Genomic DNA, 21,687 nt, shown 5'->3' with positions numbered 1-21,687 from the left:
CCTCTATAAAAGAGTGGCATAATGTAATTTTTTTTATCGATCATGCAATGAAATAATTAAAAAATTTCTATAAGTGCCTATATTGTGTATTTTTGTATTTATTTATTAGTGTGGATCCAATCCATCCACTCCTATCAGATTGGTATCAGAGCCAGTTGAACAAAATTGTTGATTGTGATTAAAGAGAAAGTGATGTTTTGGTGTTGCTAAATTATGGAGGATTGATTTGTGTTATAGTAAATAAAATTGTTTTGAAGAAGACCACATAGGAAGTCTTGAGCAGCTATGAGAAAAAGGAAAGAGGGCAAGTTGGCAAGAAAGCACATTATTGAGAACAATAGAATCAGTGGAAAGAAGACTTTTCATAAAGATTATGAAGGAACCAAAGTGGTTGTAAAGTGTGGAAGAAAGGATAGAAGAAAGAACAAAATGTATGGTCATTTGAGAAATTCTCCTATTGCTATTAAAAGAAAAAGGAAAAAAAAGGATATGACATAGAGTCAAGTTTGATATTTATGTAGGGTTTGTTTCAAGTTGGTTGAAGATTTAATTAAAATTTGGAAAGAGTAAGGTGTGTTAAATTGTTGATTTTAATTGGAAAAGCTGGTAGAGTTTAGAAAGAGAAGACAAATAAGTTAGAAGAAGAATTAGTCATGGTGAAGAAAGAGAATGAAAGATTATTGTGTGAAAAAGATAGTTTGCAAAAGGAATTGGCAAAAGAAAGTCTAAATTGTTAAATGAAATTAGTGTCTACATAGAGAAAATTGAAGAGCTGAAAAATAGGTTAAAATTTGTGGAAGAAGTACATAATTGGCAGGTGAAAGAAACATGCAAGCTTAGAGAGAAAAATAAAGAATTAGAAGAAATGTTAAAGTTATTTGATGATGCTAAGAAAAAAAAAAAGTTTTAGAAGATAATGTGAATAAATTAGAAGAGAAAAATAATCTATTATTATGTTTGAATGTGAAACCATTTGTATGAGATGTATCTTGTGACACAAATGATTTGAGTGATTATGAGATTGAGAAATTTGATTTTGCTAAAGTTGTTTGCAAAAAAGAGTGTAATGATGAACATGAAAATTGTATTGACAAAACTTCGAGCTATTATAATGACAATATTGGTTTGAAGATTATGGAAAGAATGGGTTTCAACGGTAAAGCTCTAGGAAATGATGAACATGGATTAAGGAATCCAATTGAGACTATAGTCAGGCCAAAATATGCAGGTCTTGAATGTGATGTAAGCAATGGAAAGATGAATAAAAGTTCAAGAGAATCAATTAAAGGCATAAAGATTGTGCAATATTCACACTGTAATAGGAAAGGGCATACAAAGGATAGGTGTTGGGATTTAAATCTGTGTAGTATTTGTGGTTTCAAAAATCGTTGTGATAAGACATACTAGAATAGAGAGTGCAAGAAGGACATTATGGTAGGTTGCATCAAAATGGATTGTGGATGGAGCTATGGATAAAATTGGCAGAAAATTGTAGAAATGATCAGAGGTTTATTGAAGTAAAAATGTTCAAGCATAAGGAAGATTGTCATAGCAGTGGGAAATAGATCTAAGGAAGGCATGAAATAAGCAAATAGATTTTTATTTTGTAGAGAAAGGTTACTTGTAGAACCCTGTCACCATTTGCGATAGATGAAGCTATCAAGGGATATCTAAAAGAAGACATGAATTTGATCAAGGTTACTAGTGAATCCTATCACCAACATTTGTGACAGATGACACAAAATTATCAGTGGATCCTATGGAAAGAGGAAATCGTTAGTAGTCAATTGATTACAAAATGTTTGTAGAAATTAAAAGTTGCTGCCTTGTAAGATACTACTCATGCATTAATGGATATGAAGATTATTGGAAAATAGCATTTTGACATCAAGCAAAGAAAGGATTTGGATTCGTATGTAGCAACATTTGATGTTGAAATTAGGAGGGAGTGTTGGAATGTAATTCCCCCTCAAATGAAATGTAAAGGCATAATAGAGGATTCTAGAAATTCCAAGAGAATTACCAAATAGGGTTAGGTAAAATTAGTATTTAGGTTTGTAAAGTTCTAGAAGTCATTTATGTTTAGATAGTTTTAGAAAAATCTATTTGTCCTATGTTGGCTAATTTAGATGTTTCCAGAAACAATCAAAGACCTCCATAAAAGAGAGACACAATGTAATGTTTTTAATCAATCAGGCAATGAAATGATTTTACAATTTCTATAAGTATCTATGTTATGTATTTTGTGTTTAATTATTATTGTGGATCCAATCCATCCAACCCTATCAATATATAATAAACAAAACTCATGCACCGACATAATCCTTTGAAATTGTTATATAAGAAAGTTTTCATTCTTATTTGTAAATTTGTTTGAAATTGTTCTATGTTTCATCTTTGATGGTTGACGAATGAGCCGTAGCAGTGGCATCTCGATCTAGGCTGATTGATCTCTGCATAACCCACTTCCATGACTATGTTCCTAATAAAATATTGGAACTACAAAATTTGACTTCCTTTTAATTTATAGCCGCTTCTTTTAAATTCAATCAAATTTACCACCATTCTTTTCCCTACACACCTTTTAATTACAATATTCTCCTTTTACACAAACCAAGGCAGCACCTATGGAGGTCTCTTTATAGCCTAAATGATTTGTTAAACCACCTCAATTGGATTACTATGATTGATTTTATTCTATTCTCACTTCAATTGAAGCTGATATTTTTCGATCCGTTCAGTCATGGGTGACAATTCAAATTTGATTAGATTCTATGCCTTTTGTCACATTTCTGCCTGAAATTTTTATATTGGCAGAATTATTCCTTCAGTCATATCATGTTTTGTAAAATTTAGTGATGCATATGGAATCCAAGGATTGGTACGCATGCGCAAGAGATTCGAGATGGTATATGAATATAACACAAACGTCACAGCAACCTGATCAATCATCATATTTCTTATATTCTAACCACTCCTTTTACGTTTTTGTTGCCTGCTAATTTAAGCAAAACATCAATACTCTACAATACTCATATTCTGCATATGACATCAACCATTTCGAATGAAGTTCAGAGTTTGATGGAGATTGGACAGTTGAGGTATGCTTGGAGTACGATTTAGGATAATGTGTAAGGTACAACATGGTTACATATTAACATTTATCAAAGACACTTTTATTGTTTGTTTTTATCGTCTTGTCATACATGAATATGCTTTATAACATGTTTCATTGTTGATTTATGAATAATATCTCATTGACATTATCTTAAGTTTTGGGAATTCCTAGAGCTAGAATAATACCCTCTAGATGTTTTAGTGTGAGTTTAGCTTACAGATCTTTAAGTCTTTCAAGACTTTCTTGGAGCAATTATCTAATCTTTAGACTATTTTATTTAAAATAATATTGACACAGTACATTCTACTTGATGACATAGACGTGGAATAGATCCAAAATAATCATTTGAGACTTAAGTTAGTAGTGCAAAGTAAGCACAAGAAATGTGTTATCACTAAGATGGTTAAAGTGAATGGTCCCCTTGTAAACATCAACAATATGCCAAAAAATGACTTTTCCATTCCATCTAAGAATTGTATTGTTCACGCTCCTACACAATTAAATGTCTTTGTAGTGCCTCACATGACCTTACATTTTGTCTTGTCTTATTTTGATCTGAGATCGACTCTAATTTATATTTTTGTGACCATTCTTTGTTTTAGATCTTGTTTGACATTGTGAGATGCATTTGGTCCTACACAATTAAATGTCTTTGTAGTGCCTCACATGACCTTACATTTTGTCTTGTCTTATCTTGATCTGAGATCGACTCTAATTTATATTTTTGTGACCATTCTTTGTTTTAGATCTTGTTTGACATTGTGAGATGCATTTGGTTACAAAAGATTCTTTTTTAGTTATCAATACCACTGCTAAATTAGATAATGGATAGTACTTGTGGTTTTAGCATTGAGTGTATATGCATGATGACTCTATTGTGACATGATGTGATTTTATATGATGATATTTGGTATATTGTGTATCTAAATATACTCTTATCTTGTTGTTATTGTTGATTCATTGATGTATGTGCCAATAGTCACTATGGTATTATGCTTTACTATGTCTAATTTCTATTTAATTTGGGGCTTACTTGCTCCAAATGTCATAAAATGTTATTTAATGATTTAATTTAAATGAAATTATTATTTATGATGTTAACTATGGGTTTAATATGAAAATCTCTCTCACGACATTCTAATACATAAGAATGATCATGTTGCTAAAAGGTCCTTTAATCTATATGTTTTTGTTAGTGTTTAATCTATCTAGGAAACATCTCTATTTTTTTTGCCATTTTTCCTTCATCTTTTACTTTGAGGACGTGTATACATTGTAATTGTAAATTCATATGTAAATTAATAAGAAAGATTTTATTGTTCTTATTCTTTTTCTTATTTTTCCTCTTTTACATGCATGCTTATTCTTTCTTTTCTAGCTAGATCTAATGTTTGAAGGTTAGATAAAAATAATTTACATGCTACCAGTACACAAAAGTTTAAAATATCTTCCTAGTGTTTCCCCCAACTACCTACTCATTACTTCGATGACACTATAATATAGAGTTTTGTGTCCTCACTTAATATATTATACAATAGACTTGGACCCCCTACTCCAATGTGGATCACAACTTTATTGTCTTCTCAAAACACATTCGATCATCTAAAAACATCAAGGAGGCTTGGAGACAAGGTTCTAAATTCCTAAATTCTAAGGTTCAAAATCCAAGATACAAACTTTTTTTTTACCAATCATACTTCCTTCTAGCTCTCCAAATTGACTAATGAAACAATAACATTAATCTTTCCCAAGAAACATTGTAAAAAGAATGGATTAAGATACCCATTTAAAGGTTACACAACATGGTATGATCTTAGGCATTATTGTTTTGGACCAATACATAGGTCTAATACCGTACTTCCCACACAAATGGGCCAGTTAGGCCATTTTTATAAAGGAATAATATTCAAATATTTTCCCCAATTATTTATACCATCCAAAAAATATTGAATGATCATACAAATCAATATATTTTCAAGTCTTAATAAGTTGTCATAGTCATCGAGGCATTAAATAATGAAGCCCTTCTTTTAAGCCTACAAAACCTAGGGCTTTCTCAAGTACATTCTTCTAAGCACTTCAAGATTATTAAAATATATAATTAGACATATATTTAACATTTATGAACACATCCTCATAGAAAATTCCACCCTTATTTAAATAAATCCCTTGAACAAACTCATGGCACCTTGGAGTACACTATGTCACTTTACAACTTCTTACCCTAATATAACCACTTTGTTCAATCATGAATTCCTTTCATTTCAATTCTTAGAATAATTGAAATTGAAATTCATTAGACATGTTATACAAGAAATACAAAGAAAAAAATAGTTGAATGGGTCGATCATCTATGGTGACTACTCAAAATCTTATAAATTATCACCTTACATTCAATTTTTAGACCAAATAGTAAAATTAAATAGTATGGTTAATGATATCTGAAACCAATATCAAATAGAATTTAAAATATCATGTTAATGCATCCAATGTATTACCAATCCATGAATGATTTGAGGAAGGAATATAGAGTCTGAAAGGAATACTTTTTTATATAGAATTATAGGAAAGCTATGACTTTCTTGCCAAAAACTTCATGTTAAAATATAATCCCTATACACACACCCCTTTGGGCATATAAACAAGTATTTAAATAGATTGTATAATCATGAAACCATTGAAAACCACTAAAATTGATATTCAAACCAAACTACTCATTAGACAAGAAAATATCAAGCAACTATGAAAAGTTGATAAATTTTCTTGCATTTTTGCAATTTTTGTCATTTTATCTCTATTACCCATCTTACTACCCCAAAATGATTATATTTTTTATTATTATATTAACTATGACCCAAAATATGAATTTATCCTTAGGTTGATCACATATTTGTTTCAAATCGATAAATTTTACATATTTGGCAACTTTTAGAACTAATTGGGCATTTTGACTCTATCGCCATAATTATAGAATCAATTGACCTCACAAAGTCTTATTACATCAATCTTTGACATGAAATACCTAACACATAATTAAAAAATCTTGATATATATTTACTTTTCTATTTGTGGTGTCTTTGGATTGTTTAGTGGTCCTACACTAATGGACCTAAGAGCTGACTAAAATGAGGGATAAAGGTCTTACAAAGAAAGGATAGAATTTTTAAGATGGTATACTTTAGTTGAATGTGATCATGATAGGGGAATTTTATTCTATGGTCATAATACCATTTTTATTCTAGAATTATTATTTTTGAGTGCTAAAAAATATGAGAGCATTACTTTAGCTTTCTACTAAGATATCCATAGGATGATTGTTGTATTGATTTCAATTCATTTTTTTTATTAGCCTAATATTTGTCATTTGATTATTTATTTGATTGAAACGTATCCTATAAAGGTATTTTTCATACACATACAAATATATATAAATACACACACACATACATACATGATTGCATGCATACATACACATACATAAACACATACATACACATGTACATACACACACACAAACACATACATACATACATACATACAGATAGATATATGCATATGGAGACATAATCTCTCCATATACATACATACATGCTTATAGTCTTCCCTTCTCAAGTTTCTAGTTTGGTAATAATTCCAGGAAACTAAGGTCATATCCAAATTAAGCTAGCCTTAGGGGGCTTTCTTTCTCACTTTTCTATGTAAGCTTTCCAATATGCATATTAAGCAAGTAGTGTATATCAGTCAAGCTAGGTGACTATATATTTGGAAGGGGAAATGCTATGTATTTTCCTTGTTATGAAGAAAACTAGTTACAATAATATGTGCTCTAAAAGAACATGCATGTCAAAGCCAACATACATATGAAGGAGATTTTACAAAAATGCATGTTCCAAGTGACATGTTTTGGAATACTCTTCAAAAAGATGGAATTCATGCTCTTGGGAACTAGAGACCAACTTTCTTGAATGAATACATATTGAGAATTTCACCCTTTTGGGAAATTTTGGATAACCTTTACTCTAGGTCCTCAATGGAGTTCTTCATCCCTATTTTTGATGAGTTTATGTTTCCTCACTATTAAAAGCTATATGTCATCTATCGTGTGTGGTGTAATGAGAGTCCTAGTTTTTCTCTAGCATTAAAAGGATGTGTTTTCATTGCAAGGCTCACAAATAAATGGTCCTAGTTTCTTGTTCACTCATGAAGGACAATCAATCTTTCATCCACCATCTATTTTGGAAACTAGATTTTTCAATGCACCAAGGCCATAACAGAGCCCCATTTCTAGTTACCTAAAAGTATATTTGAATGGGTTGGTTTGGTCTTTGAGCTGGAGGATATTACCTCTCTAAATTTTTCTCACAAAGCTTGTACTATTCATTTCATCATATCAACAAATTTTATCGAAATATATCTAGTTCAGATAAGCACCCTTGTTACTCTATAACATTAGGTAGTATACCTCCAGACACCATTTTCTAAAACACACCAATTAGGTCAGATGTTTAGTTTTTTGTGCCTAATTTTCATTCTTGGATTTATTTGGTAGATTGTGAATATGTGGAGAAAATAATGGAGTTTTGTTGATAAAGCCAAAGGACTTATGAAATATGTCATTTCAAATACATTATGCTCCTTATAGTGGGGCCACGCACTTGGGTAGAAGCACAAACCTATGTCATCTTTTATAAAGAAAAAGTATCCCAGAACATAAATTGTTCAACACTAATTCAACATAAAAATGGTATTTGTGTTTAGAATTTGAAGATCATGTGAACTAACAAAATGTTTGAATATAGATGAATTTTATGCCTATAATTTAAAAAAATAAAAATTAAGAATTTTACTCATTTTTGAAATTTTTGATGTCCTTTTTAAATTGCAAAAAATATAAGATGTAGTTTGTGTCAAATAAGTATATGCAAATAAATTTTTTTTTTCTGATTTGGAAATATGTTATAGATGATATTTATGGATAGTATACAAAATAAAAAAATATTGGTTTTAAATTCATATTTTATTTGTTATAAGTACTTGAAGTTGACCTTAATAGAAACCAATAGTTTTTTCCTCCTATCAAAACTTCCCTATAAACTCTACACCTTTCAGAAAAAAAAATTATATATCCTTGAAGAGGATTCCATCCTCTAGGGATAAATATAAATTTTAATTTTTTTTGTTATGGATTACTATCTTTTTCCTTTCTTGAGGGAGTATCTTCTGAAATGTTAAAATACCTACTTATAGTATTTAAAATTATAATGTATTATAACTAATCAAAACAATATTAATGTTTTATAATGATGATATTCACTCTGAGATCTATAAAAGGGAATTTTTATTTTTTGAAAAAAGTTGAGTTTATATAGAGAAATGAGATTTGACCAAAACAAGTTTAGAGATCCTAAAAGGTGAATAGATATGTGCTTTTACCCATGACTTTTTTGGAATAGGGTGAAATCAGATAAGTTATTGTCATATTTTACATTGATTTCACTCTAGGAAGAAATATAGATGATATTTTGCACATTAGATCATTTTTGAAAAGTAATATGGTGGTGATAGTCTGATTTTGAAAGTTGCCCCTCGATCCTATGCAATGTTCATTGCAAAGTTGAGCATCCTATTTTCCAAAATTAGAGTTAGGAGAAGTTCTAAAAGATATATATCTCTATGTGCGTTTGTGTGTGTGTGTGTGGAGATTTAGAATTTCCTAAAGGAACTAAGTAAAGCACATGCATATAGAGAATTCAACTGAGTGAATTTGGTGAGAGAAATAGTGAGACTAGAAAATCATCTATGATGCTATGCTCACATATTGCATAAGTCATTGTTCCAAAATCAAAGATATAACTAATGATCAAGGTATATATGAGAAATTCTAGCATCCTAGTGATGCTCAAAAAAATTTAGATTAAAGTTAGATTATCCTTTGGAAGATTTAGTGAAGCTATTCAAGTCAATCCTAGGCCCTAGATGTGTTTAGAATTGAGAACTATAGTTAAATTAAGTCCCCATCATAAAGGTGTGGTTTTGACTACACACTCAAAGAGTGATTACATGATAGGGAATATTTCCAAAATGCTAAGGTAACAAAGTGAAAGGTCACTTTAAATTACGATATTCATTGGCGATGCTCAAAATATTTTACACTTGAGAGAATTATAAAAATAGAAGAATTAGAAGGAAGCATTCAATTTCAGACAAGAAGCAAGAGTTCTTTACACTCAACTAAAGGAAAATAAGGTAAGTTTTAGATGTATCCTACAATCACCAAATCGATATGCACCCAAAAAATTGAAGAAGAGAGCCATAAAAGGTGAGACATTGGTCATTTCTTCAACCCATTAAAGGGTACTTATTCTTCATTGATGCCTCCATTATTAACTAGAACATAGATAGGAATAGAAAAGTGTCATTTCTACAATAGTTGAGCTTAAAAGGTTAAGTGTATGAAATTAAAAGGTACAGATTGACCTTAAAGATGCATTTGATTTAAATAAGCTCATTTACCCATTGTATTAATGGAAAATATACACATTATCATCCTAATTTTCTTGATTTTCTCATCTTTCCATGCCTTGCTCATGTGACTCAGGAATTCCAGAATTTAATGGTTATATTAGAATCAAATAAAAGATCTTATGGGAAATGTTTCTATGATATATTGCAATGAAAATATTCCTTTCTATGTGTGAATTTGTTCTAAATTTATGTAATTCATGGCCTTAAGAACTAAGATGCAAAAAAAGTTTCTTGGTCTGGTGAGAAAATTAAAGGATTTAATTGATATCTCTTTGCATTTCTACAATGTATCTGATATTCACAGAAGACTGAATTCCCAATCAATCCACCCAGTCATAGAGAGACTCAAGCAGAGTGGTCTAGTTGAAGTAGCAAGATTCTCTATGGTCATTCAAGCCTTTGAGTTGGTCGAGGATTGCATTTCTAGTTATGACCACATGAAAAAATAGATAAATATGTTAGATGATTCTATGTCGCTAACTTTTAATAGAACCTTAATGCAAAGTGCTTTTGGGTTCTGAGATAGAGATGAATTCTAAGATAGCGATGAATTCTAAGATAAAGATGAGCTTCGAGATGAGGTGATATTTTAAGCACTTGGTTTCAACCACCAAGGAGTTCAAAAAGTCATCTTCTTATGACTATGTTTGGAACCAATTTGAAAAGAGAAATTATTGATATATTGTTCCTCTTGTTAAGAATAAAGGGACAAGGTGAGGTGTTTACTTTTATTGAATATCACTTCTTTTTATTCCATGTTGTATGCATTGGAGGAAAATATCTATATTGGGCATAGATATTGTGTAATGAATTGACAAGCTAGATGAACTCTGCTAAGGCTTCTAAATAGTTTTACATGTATTCCTATCGAATTTATTCCCTATAAACACATCACTTATTCCCAAGCTTTCCCTATAATAAATATTGTGATGATTCTAATAGATTTTATGATTTTTATCCTTGTCTCTAGCTAGAAAGAAGCTATGAATATTTTGTAAGGATAAATGATGCTTTCACTGTGAGATTCTATTGGGAATTATAGGGGTACCTTGAAGGACAATTTTCTCTAGAAGCCATTGCATTGGTGACCCAATTTGGTTATTATTTTAAAATATTCTCTTTTTTCTACTACATTTGAATTGGTGGTTTGATGGTTTTCCTTGGAGGCTCCCAAGGTATCTAGATGATAGAGTCATGCTAATTATGATTTGTAGGGAAGTGCTCATAGTAAACACACTTTGTGTTGCTAAAAAGATAGATGGAATCTCATTTCCAATTTAGATAGGATCATATTTGTGTGCATCAAGATCTAATGCAATGAACCTAATTAAGGACTTTTAGGTTAAGATCAAACTCAAAGAAAGTTAACATGCCTCATATTGAGCTTGTGAGCTTTGTGAAGAATAATCTTCAACTAGGTGCAATAATAAAGTATACTCCTAACCTTCAGGATAACTGGGCTAAGCATTAAAGTGGATATCATACTCAGGAAAGATACTTGTTGAGGCTCCCTATGGTGTAAATAAAGTTATATAATGTCAATATTAACATTGGTGATATTGACGATGACAAATCTAATATGACATCCACAACTTGTGAAAAAGAGATAAGGACAAGCCTATTCTATCCATCCCACCTAAAGGTCCAATAATGGATTAATTAGAAATCATGATGTAGGAAATTATGAAAAGAATTGAAAAATGGGTAGAGTGGACTAGAATGAAGAGAAAAATGATTGGAGTTAACAGTTCTTCTACGGGAGTATCTTTAGGTGCTCCCCAAACCTCATCAGCTACCACTTTTACTACATCTCATTCTACTTATACATCTATGGGTCCTTCATTAACATGAGGTGGGGGACATGGACATAAGCCACCTAAGAAGAACATCCAAGTCCCTCTAACTTGTGGAGGAGGCTCTCTGCCAAACATAGGAAAAGTTGAAGAAGTTGAGGCGAAGATAGAAAAAGACAAGGCTAAAGAAGGAGAATAAGTCATCATGCCAATTATTAATTTAGATGGAGAGGAAAACTAGCCAAGTGAAAGCCCTTTGAAAGATGGACAAGGTGGTGACCAAAAAGCCCTTGACACTCCTCAACAATAAGGATATAAAAATCAAGGTAATATTCTTGAGCATTCTACTACTAAAATGATGTCCTTTCTATTTTATAGCAAGAAAAGGAGAATACTCTCATAGCTAGAAATCTATTTTATCCTTAAAATCTTGAGTCAACATTCAATGTCCTTAAAATTAATTCTTGGCTAGAAGAGACAATTGACAAAAAGAAAAGGATAATGGAAGAGATCTTCCTACCAAAGAACTTGATTTCACAAGAATCACAACCATTGCAACCAACATCTAAAGAAAAGAAGAAGACAACTCTCACTACTTTGGCTATAGATTTGGATACAAGGTACATGGTGGTAAAGGTAGTTGAACCTCATAAATAAGAAAGAATTAAGAGCTTAGCTCCTAGTGATATTCAAATAAAATTGGTTGATATAGGTCTTCCAATCCATGACTCTATGGTCAATATTTAGAAATCTACAAATTATAGGATTGAAAATAGATTGGAGGAATTAAGAGTAGAAAAGGAAAGATTGAAGGCATCTAACATGGAATTGGTTGGTTATATCTAAGCTATGTTGGGAACTTTGGCTATGGTATGGGTGGATAGTTCTATGCCAAGTATGTTTGATCCAAGTGTAGAGGAAAATAGGAACTTGTTGATGAAATTATAGTAGGAAAGGCAATTTGGATAAATTGGTTGAGCTTAGATTGAAGATCTTAAGTTACAGGGTCTCCTTCTAATTGAGAATTCTGGAAATATGATTTTGGATTCACACAAATTAAGAGAGGTATTATCTTCTTTGAGGCCTCACCTCAACCCATCATAGCATAGATATTGTATTTCCATTTTGTTATTTAGGACTAGATATCTTGACATATATTTTGATACTTGATGGATAGTAAATTTTGCTACTTATCTGATGATATTTACCTTGTGATTTTCCATTATGATCTGTATTAGGACTTAATTTGGCATAATCGATGTATTAATGGATATTTATTTAGTACTTCAATGCTATGATAGAAAATAGAATTATTTTGTGATTCAAAATGCTTAAATTGATCTTCTTAGGAAAGTCAGTAATAGTCAGATTTTTGAGGTTTAATGATTAAATGTATGTAAGAAAATGATGGAGAATAGGAAATTAATTATGAAATGTGTTATATGTGAAATGTAGAATAACAAAATTATAATGTATCTTTACTTTCATATGTATTTTATATGAGGCTTTTCATTGGATTACAGATGCTCGAGTTTAGTCTACAGGAAAGGAACCATGGAAACATAACGGAAAAACAAGGTATAAACACATGTTAATATGACACTACCAAGGTGAATCTTTAGAAGATTCATAAACCTTGTTGTGATATGTTTATTTTGTAAACATGAGATGTATGTGTGTAGTATGTATTTCATGAGTAGATTCATAATATGTCATGTGTGATGTATAGTAAAATTTTGTGTGTCACTTGACACTTGTACTCGTTATGTGAAAATGACATGTTCTCTAAAGATGGATCATGTACCCACCTAATCTCAAGTTAAATTTCTTATATAAGAATTAGACTTAATTACCTTGATTTAGAAAGGGGAACAAAGGTTACCATCATAGGAACTTGAAATTGGACTTTACCTAGCATTGTGAGGGCCAAAAAGTAGCTCTAAGGTGAATTTGTGATGAAAATAAACTCTACCCATGATAATACTCTAAGTTAAAAGGCTAATAGTGATGACTAGGGTGCCAGGAAGACCTAGGAGACCCAAAAATGAATGCATTTTATATTGAATCCGAAAATGGGAGTCATACATAGGGGCATGGCCAAACTAAAAACCCACTTGCTCACTCTCTAACTTTAGAGACATTTAGGGTTTGGAGAAAGATGATAAGGATCTCTAAAAAAACTTTCATTTTCTATTGCTTGGAGTGAGGTTGGTAGCCATGATCCATGGTGTTCTTCATTGCGTTGTAGGATTGATATGGTGTTTCTTCATTGCATTGTAGATTTGCAATGGTGTAGATGTGGTTTGTGAAGAATCTTGTTGTATGTGTGTTGAATGTGAGTAATTTTATGTGATATCTTCCTTGAATCTTGTTTTTTACATGTTGTTTGTTGTGTAAATTGGTGTGAGGCATCATTCACCCTTGGGAGGGAGGATATGCTTGGGTGAAGGGGTTAGTTGGGCTCACCCATGTAGTTGAAGAACTCTCCCATGTGTGGAGATGATTTTGATGTATTCCAAGGGAGTATGTACTTCATGATTACTTACATTCTTGGGAGGTACAAGGAGGTGTATGAAGAGGGAAGATAACGTTAAGTCTTGAAAGGGAATATTACCTATGGGAATATGTGATTTTATGAGATTCATGGATCTAAAATTCTTCTCATGGAGAGAGCCCACCTTCACCCTATATCTTGATTCTATGGTAGAATCTATGTGCAAGCCTAGGGATGGGTTATATTGTGTTGTGTTGAATTGTGTTGTTATAGTTTGCATGATATGTGAATGTGAAGGTGTGCAACCATTTGTGCTTTGTTTTCCCAAGCTTGGTGGGTGGCCTCCTTGAGGCCTAGGTTGGGAGGTGAGCCTCCATGGTTCCCCATTTTTGTCTCTATTTTGTAGGTTTTACTTGATGATCTTGGAATCTTGGAGTTCATGTAGTTTATTCATTGCATAGGAGAAGAAGACTCTAATGTATTATGTTGAAAATGGAGAAACAAACTCCATCTTGTTATGTGAATTAGTTTGTATTGTAAGAGTTGTTATTATTCTTATTCATTTGTCATTAGAGAGGTTGTGAATCATCTATGTATTGTAAAAAGGTCCCTCCATTTGTATATCTTGATATGGTGATTTCACCACCTTATGTGCATGCTTGATAAATGTTGAATGTAAGCTTGAGAGGATCATGAAAGAAAGATTTATTGTATTGATGTTGTTAGTTCATAATCTTGGACAGGAATGTATTGAAGAGAAGAGTTAAGTATCAATGTAGGCATTAGTATGATGTAAATAAGACTATCCATTGTTGTTTTATTATTCTCTATGCTAAAAAATAATTAGATGCATTATGTGATCAATCTTGATTCATACTTAGTTGTAGAATATGTATTTGAAAGATAGCAGATACATATTTAGTTTAAATCATGAAATGGAAATTGCTATGGAATTTTGAATACTTGATATTCATGGATTTACCAGCAAATAAATATTTCATTTATGTTCATATTAGAATATCTTACAATTAGATTTTGTTATTATTATGTTAGTTTCTTTGTGTAATACATTAGATTGCTAGATTTAATAGGTATTATAATGCATCATACAATGTTCAATTTTATCAACTTAAGTATAAAAAATTATAGAAAATGCATGAAGAAACTAGGAAAAAATTTTCACTTCAAAGAAGCCTGTAGGTGCACATTTACTTGCTAGAAAATTTATGGAAATTCAACTGAATCTATTCTAAAAAATTACATTCAATAGAATAATAATATTAGAATATAATAAACATATTTTACCCCTAGCAATATAAAATTATAAATGTCCACTATCATAATTATGAAGGTTACCCAAGTAGTAAACACATAAAAAGATATAATATAATGACATATGGTTGTATGAAGTACTATGTCAGCCTATAATAATAAACTATCCAATGAGTAATACACACACACACACACACACACACACACACACACACACACACACACACACACACACACACATAACCCACCCATCCTATGACGTGACCTGACATCTATCATGCCATGGGGTATTGAAGAGACAATTGTTTTAAAAAAAAAAAAAAAATTAAGGGGGATACAATCAACCCCTTTCCACCTTTTATACTTGGTGGCCATACTTAGTAAGGGGGTATTTAATGACTCTTGGGTGCCTTAGAAAAGTAATCCTCCCTCCCTCCTCCTTCCCACTATTGGATACAATTGATTAATTGTGTGTTTTCTTTGATGCTACACAAATGTCATATCAATTTATAGAAAATGGTTATAGAGCTCACTTGGTTAGTGAAGATAGTTTTTCTTGTCTACTGAGCATTCATAGGCTTACTTTGATTAGATGACAATGTCTACTCAGCTCACTTGGGTGTCAAAGAAATTGACGTAGAAATGAGTGTTTACTGAGCTCACTTGGTTAATGAAGGGAAAGTTGGATAGAGTTAGTATTTACTGAGTTCACTCAGTTACCAAAGGATTTTTGCAAATTCACAGTGCTAACCAAGCTTATGTTGGTTAACATAGGAAATCATTCCAAAGTTAATTTCTATCGAGCAAGGTCAACTTATGAACAATTTTTCTTATTTTAACATATGAAGCTTAATTAATTTATGTATTGATTCTAGCTAACTATGATGATAAATATTAGTTATTATAATTTGAATTTGGGTTGACATGACAATTTGGAAGGTATAAATAAAAGGTCAAGTTGAGATTTCTAGTGTGTGTGCAAGTTGGACTAAAATTTGCCTTTATTTTGTGGTGTTTAAGATACTTTGTTCATACTCTATTTGTCTTTGTTAAAACACTTATGGACCTATGTTTACCGAACCTTTGATGAACCTATGGGGTAAAAACTATGTCATCTTTTTCTCATATTATATCTAGTATGCAGTATTTCATATAGTTATCAAAATGTGTGTTCTAATGTTTGAATTTAATTTGATAAATGTTTATTTGCAAACATGATTTGTGTCATAACTAACCTATTAACGAAGACTAAAAGATGATTGGAGGGATTCAAAAGTTAAGCATCAACAACATTCAAGGAGAAGCAAGCACTAAGGAGCAACCACAGTGGAGGAAGTTGTAATGGTTCCAAAAAACACAACAGCGAGTAAGGAGGAGCTATGAAGATTCATTGCCTTCTCTACATTTACTCTATGGCAAGTGGATGTTAAGACTTTATTATTCCCACCTTAAGCTATTATTTCTTCTTCCCGCCTTCAGTTGCTCTTCCTATTTTCTCTCCTGCAGATTTAAAGCTAGGACATTTACTTTTCTATTATGGAATAAAGTGTTGATCTCCTATATATGTAGGAATCGGCCTGAGTGTGTTAAGTTATTTTTAGTGAGTAAGAAGAAAAGTTCTGAGAGTAGACTATTAACTTTTACAGTTGTGTTTTACAATTCTGTGTTATGTAATGAATATCTAAATGGAATGAAATAGTTTTCTTTGGTATCTATCCTATGTTAATAGTTTAGAGAAGCCAACCAAGGGGGACCATTTGGGAGGTTGATTAGATTAGGATAGAATAGATTTATTTTCAAGCATTAGTAGTATCTTAAGTAGAAGTAGTATGTTCCTTCTTATAGCATCGCACTCTATGAATGTTCCTGCAACATATGTGAGAACAATTTTAGTGGATGAGCCAAGTTTGAATATCTATTATCTTTTCCATTATATTTCTAGTATTCATAGAGTTAAGTTTTTTACCTTCTTGCAGCAGTAGTGTAAGTTCTTTTCCTTGCATTTCTACTTTCCTACAATATAAGCTTAGTGATTCATTAAGAGACCTAGTGCACATACTATGCTGACCATTTCAAGTATACGTCCTTGGGTTGATAAGATTAAATGCACCTCTATTGGAATTATTGATGGAGTAATTGAGAGGGTGGGGTGAATCAGTTATCCCAAAAATAATTCACAAATCCCTTAGATGTCTATAATGCTTATTTACTGCTGAAACTCGATAAACAATTTAGAGATATTGTAACTCGGTAGATTAACTAGTTAGCTTTCATAGTTATTAATATGCATGTAAAGGTTAAAATAGAAGAACACAAGAAACACTGGACTTAACATGGAAACCCAATATGGGAAAAGCCACCAAGTAACTAGTCACCAATTTTTCACTCTTCTTAAGTGAGACCTGTTAGGAGCCAACCCTGTTAAAGGTTACAATACACACTGTTAGGTGTGATCCTATTAGAGGATTTAGTCACCCTGTTAGGAGTGGCCTTGCTAGAGGTCTTTAGAAAAATTCAACTGAACTGCACCTTGTTAGAGGATTTACAAAATGGCTATTAAACCAACTCTGTTAAGAGGTTTGAAATCACTACTACAATGGTTATAAAGCAACAATGAATTGACCTGAACAAGATGCAACTGAATTTGCTAGATACAGGTCTCTATTCAACATTATTAGATCCTCTTTGATCAAATATGGCTCTGCTACTCCTTAATGATGTTTGATTATCCTTCAATTTTTCTTCCACAACAATCAGTCTTTATATCACATTAACTTCTCATACCTCTACATGCTTTTTTTGAATTCACAACTTGACCTCTTACTTATACCATTCAGATTGTCAAGTCAACCCATTCACATGTTACATTCACCAACAAACCATTCATCAGTTGGCTATAGATATTACTCTTAAACGTTATTTCATAAAATAATGAAATACTTTACTGGCCGACCCTGCTCGGTAAATACCGATTTCAAAAATTTCCTGAGTTAACCATCTTGACTCGGTTAACATTGCAATATCCTTTGTCTATCAATTTTTACTCGGTAAGAACTACTTCTGCCAAATTTCCTTTGATGATCGAGTAAGATTAGTAAGAACTAAATTTCTTTGATTACCTTGAAAGCTCGGTAAGAACTAAATTTCTTTGATTACCTTGAAAGCTTGGTAAGAGCTGTATCTTCCAATTTTCCTTTGATGACTAAGTGAACTCAGTAAGAACTACTTCTTCCATATTACCTTTGATTACTAAGTGAACTTCGGTAAGAACTACATTTTTGCTTGGCTGACCTTTTGAGCTTAGTAAACATTGTCCTTTATCTTGCTAACCTTCTGAGCTTGGTAGACACTATTCTTTGCCTTGCTGACCTTTTGAGCTTGGTAGAAACTATTCTTTGCCTTACTAACCTTCTAAGCTTGGTATATACTGTCTGATAACTGATATGACATTTGTGTGACATCAAAGACAACACACAATTGAGCAATTGTATCCAAAAATTTCCCTCTTTGGCATTGATGGCAACACAACATGTCATAGTAGAATGAAATTTGAAAATGAGTCTTTTAATGATAGAATACAAAACTCCCTCTTTCATAATAATCTTTTTGCAAATTTCAAAAAGATATGACAGTTTATTCTCCCTCTTTGACAACACATGCCAAAGACAACTCAAAATAACTAAATAGCATTGTACCTGATGTACTGATTCATATGCAATGTCTTCATCAGTTTGCTGCATCAACTGATAGATCTTCAATCCTATTCCCGTTGATGCATCACTAAAACTATATTTTAGTGAGCTTCAAATAGGGGAATGACCCCTAACTTACCTCTTAGATACAAGAATGCATCCTTAGGTAAAGGTTTTGTGAATATATCAGCAATTTGTTCCTTTGTATGCATATATTCCAAACTTATTTCTTTTTCTTGCACCAATTCTCTAACAAAGTGATACTTTATGGCAATATGCTTTTTTTTTTAATGCCTCAATGGATTCTTGGAGATGTTAATTGCACTTGTGTTATCACAAAACATAACAATAGGTTTTTTTTGAATGCCTCAATGGATTCTTGCTTCATACCTTCCAATAATCATTTAAATCATACAATGTTTGAGCAATTTACTACTACTGCAACATATTCAGCTTCTGTTGTGGATTGAAATGTACAATTCTACTTTTTCCTTGTTCAAAAAACTAACATTTTTCCAAGAAAGAAATCTCCTCCACTTGTGCTCTTTCTATCATCAACATTTCCTGCCCAATCTACATCAGTGAACACATTTAAATCCAATTTTCCTCCAAGTTTATACCATAATCCATAATCTTCAGTTCCTTTTAAGTATTTCATGATCCTTTTGATTGCCATCATGTGATTTTCTTTTGGTTTTGTTGAGAATCTTGCTACAATTCCTACTGCAAGGAAAATGTCTGTTCTTGTGTGCACTACATATTGCAACTTTCCAATCATAGATCTATACAATGTCTGATCTACTTCCTTTGATTCATCATCCTTGGTGAGTTTTAATCCAGTACACATAGGAGTTCCAACTGGTTTGCAGTCTTCCATACCAAACTTTTTTAGTATCTCCTTAATGTATTTAGATTGAGTGATGTAAATGTCATTCTTATTCTGCTGAATTTGAAGACCAACAAAAAATTTTATTTCACCAAACATTGACATTTCAAATTCCTTGTTCATTTGTTCTAAAAATTCTTTGCAAAGATCATCATTGCCTATAAAAAAAGTGTCATCTACAAATATTTCTACCAAAACAATCTTACTATCCGGTCCTTCCTTTATGTACAAACTGTTGTTGTCATTAGTTCTTTGAAAACCAATCAAAATAAGATAGTTATGCAATCATTCATACCATGCTCTAGGGGCTTGTTTCAGACCATATAATGCTTTATACAATTTGCAAACCATGTCCTTCTTGTCTAGATCAAAAAAACCTTTAGGCTACTCAATGTAAACTTCTTCCTCCAATATGCCATTGAGAAATGCTAACTTGACATCTATCTGATAAACTTTGTATCCTTTGAATGCAGCATATGCAAGTAAGGTTCTGAAACCTTCAAATCTTGCAACAGGAGCAAAAGTTTCTCCATAGTCTACACCTTCTTCTTGAGAGTATCCCTTGCATATGAGTCTAGCTTTGTTCCTTGATATCTCACCATCTTCATTTAGCTTGTTTCTGAATACCCACTTTGTTCCAATCACATTCTTGTCTTTGGGTCTAGGTACAAGAGTCCATTTTTTGTTTTTCTCTATCTATTCTATCTCTTCATTCATAGCTTGAATCCAACTTTCATTGTCTAGTGCATCTTTGACATTTCTAGGTTCAAAATCAGCAAGTAAACATGTGCCTTTCAACTTATTTCTTGTCATTGTTCTTTGTGATTTATCTCTAATGATCTGATCTGGTGTATGATTCTTTTTGACATACTTGGCTAACACGGGCTCCTTACCTTTTGAATGACTTGCATTGTTATCCTTCTGTATCTCAACTTTTGGTTCTAATTTAGGTTCCTTGGGCTTGGTAGATGCTAACTCGGTAGCTTCTATTTGAAACTTGGGTTCTTGCAGCTCAGTAGATACTGACTCGATTTGAACTTCTTGTGACTCGATTAATGAAGACTCTAGAGTTGAGGATTCCTGATTAATAGGTGTACTTGGCATTGTATCTAGTTCAATGTAAACAAATCTTCTATAGTCTTCAGGTTCCTTTTTTCTTTATTTTTTTGTTCTTTCTGCAAACTCATCAACTTTCACATGTGTACTTTCTATGACTTTGTAAGTAGATAAGTTCAAACATCTATATGCTTTACTTTTGCAAGAGTATCTCAAAAATATTCCTTCATCACTTTTTACATCAAATTTTCCTTTTCTAGATTCTTTCAAAATGTAACATTTACTTCCAAATACTTTTAGATAACTTACATTGGGTTTGTAGCCATACCACAACTCATAGGGTGTTTTAAATGAGTCCTTTTTCAATTATACTCGGTTCAAGGTATGAACTGTAGTGCTGATAGCTTCCTTCTAGTATTTGATAGCAATACCTTTCTCAATCATTAGGGTTCTTGCACAATCCATGATAGATCTGTTCCTTCTTTCTGCTATTCTATTTTGTTTAGGAGTTCAGGTGCTGAAACCTATCTTTTGATTCCCCTTTCAATGCAAAAGTTATCGAACTCATGTGAAATGAATTCACCACTTCTGTCAGACCTTAAGCATTTTAGTTGTTTTCCTGTTTCCTTTTCTACTCTGGCCAAATACCATTTGAACTTTTCAAATGCTTCTAATTTCTCTCTTAGGTATATGACAGTCACCATTCTTGAATAGTCATCAACAAATAGAATGAAGAATTTTTCACCAGTATAACTTTCAATGCCAATGCATCCACATAAATCAGTATGCACAATTTCTAGAACTTCTTCAGTTTGATAGTTCTTTCTTTTAAAACTGGTCTTTCCCATTTT

Source organism: Cupressus sempervirens, chromosome 9 (genome assembly GCF_028749045.1).
Source record: "Cupressus sempervirens isolate cs-2001-9-10 chromosome 9, ASM2874904v1, whole genome shotgun sequence".
In the NCBI taxonomy this organism is placed as follows: domain Eukaryota; kingdom Viridiplantae; phylum Streptophyta; class Pinopsida; order Cupressales; family Cupressaceae; genus Cupressus; species Cupressus sempervirens.
This window is presented reverse-complemented; position numbering follows the sequence as displayed.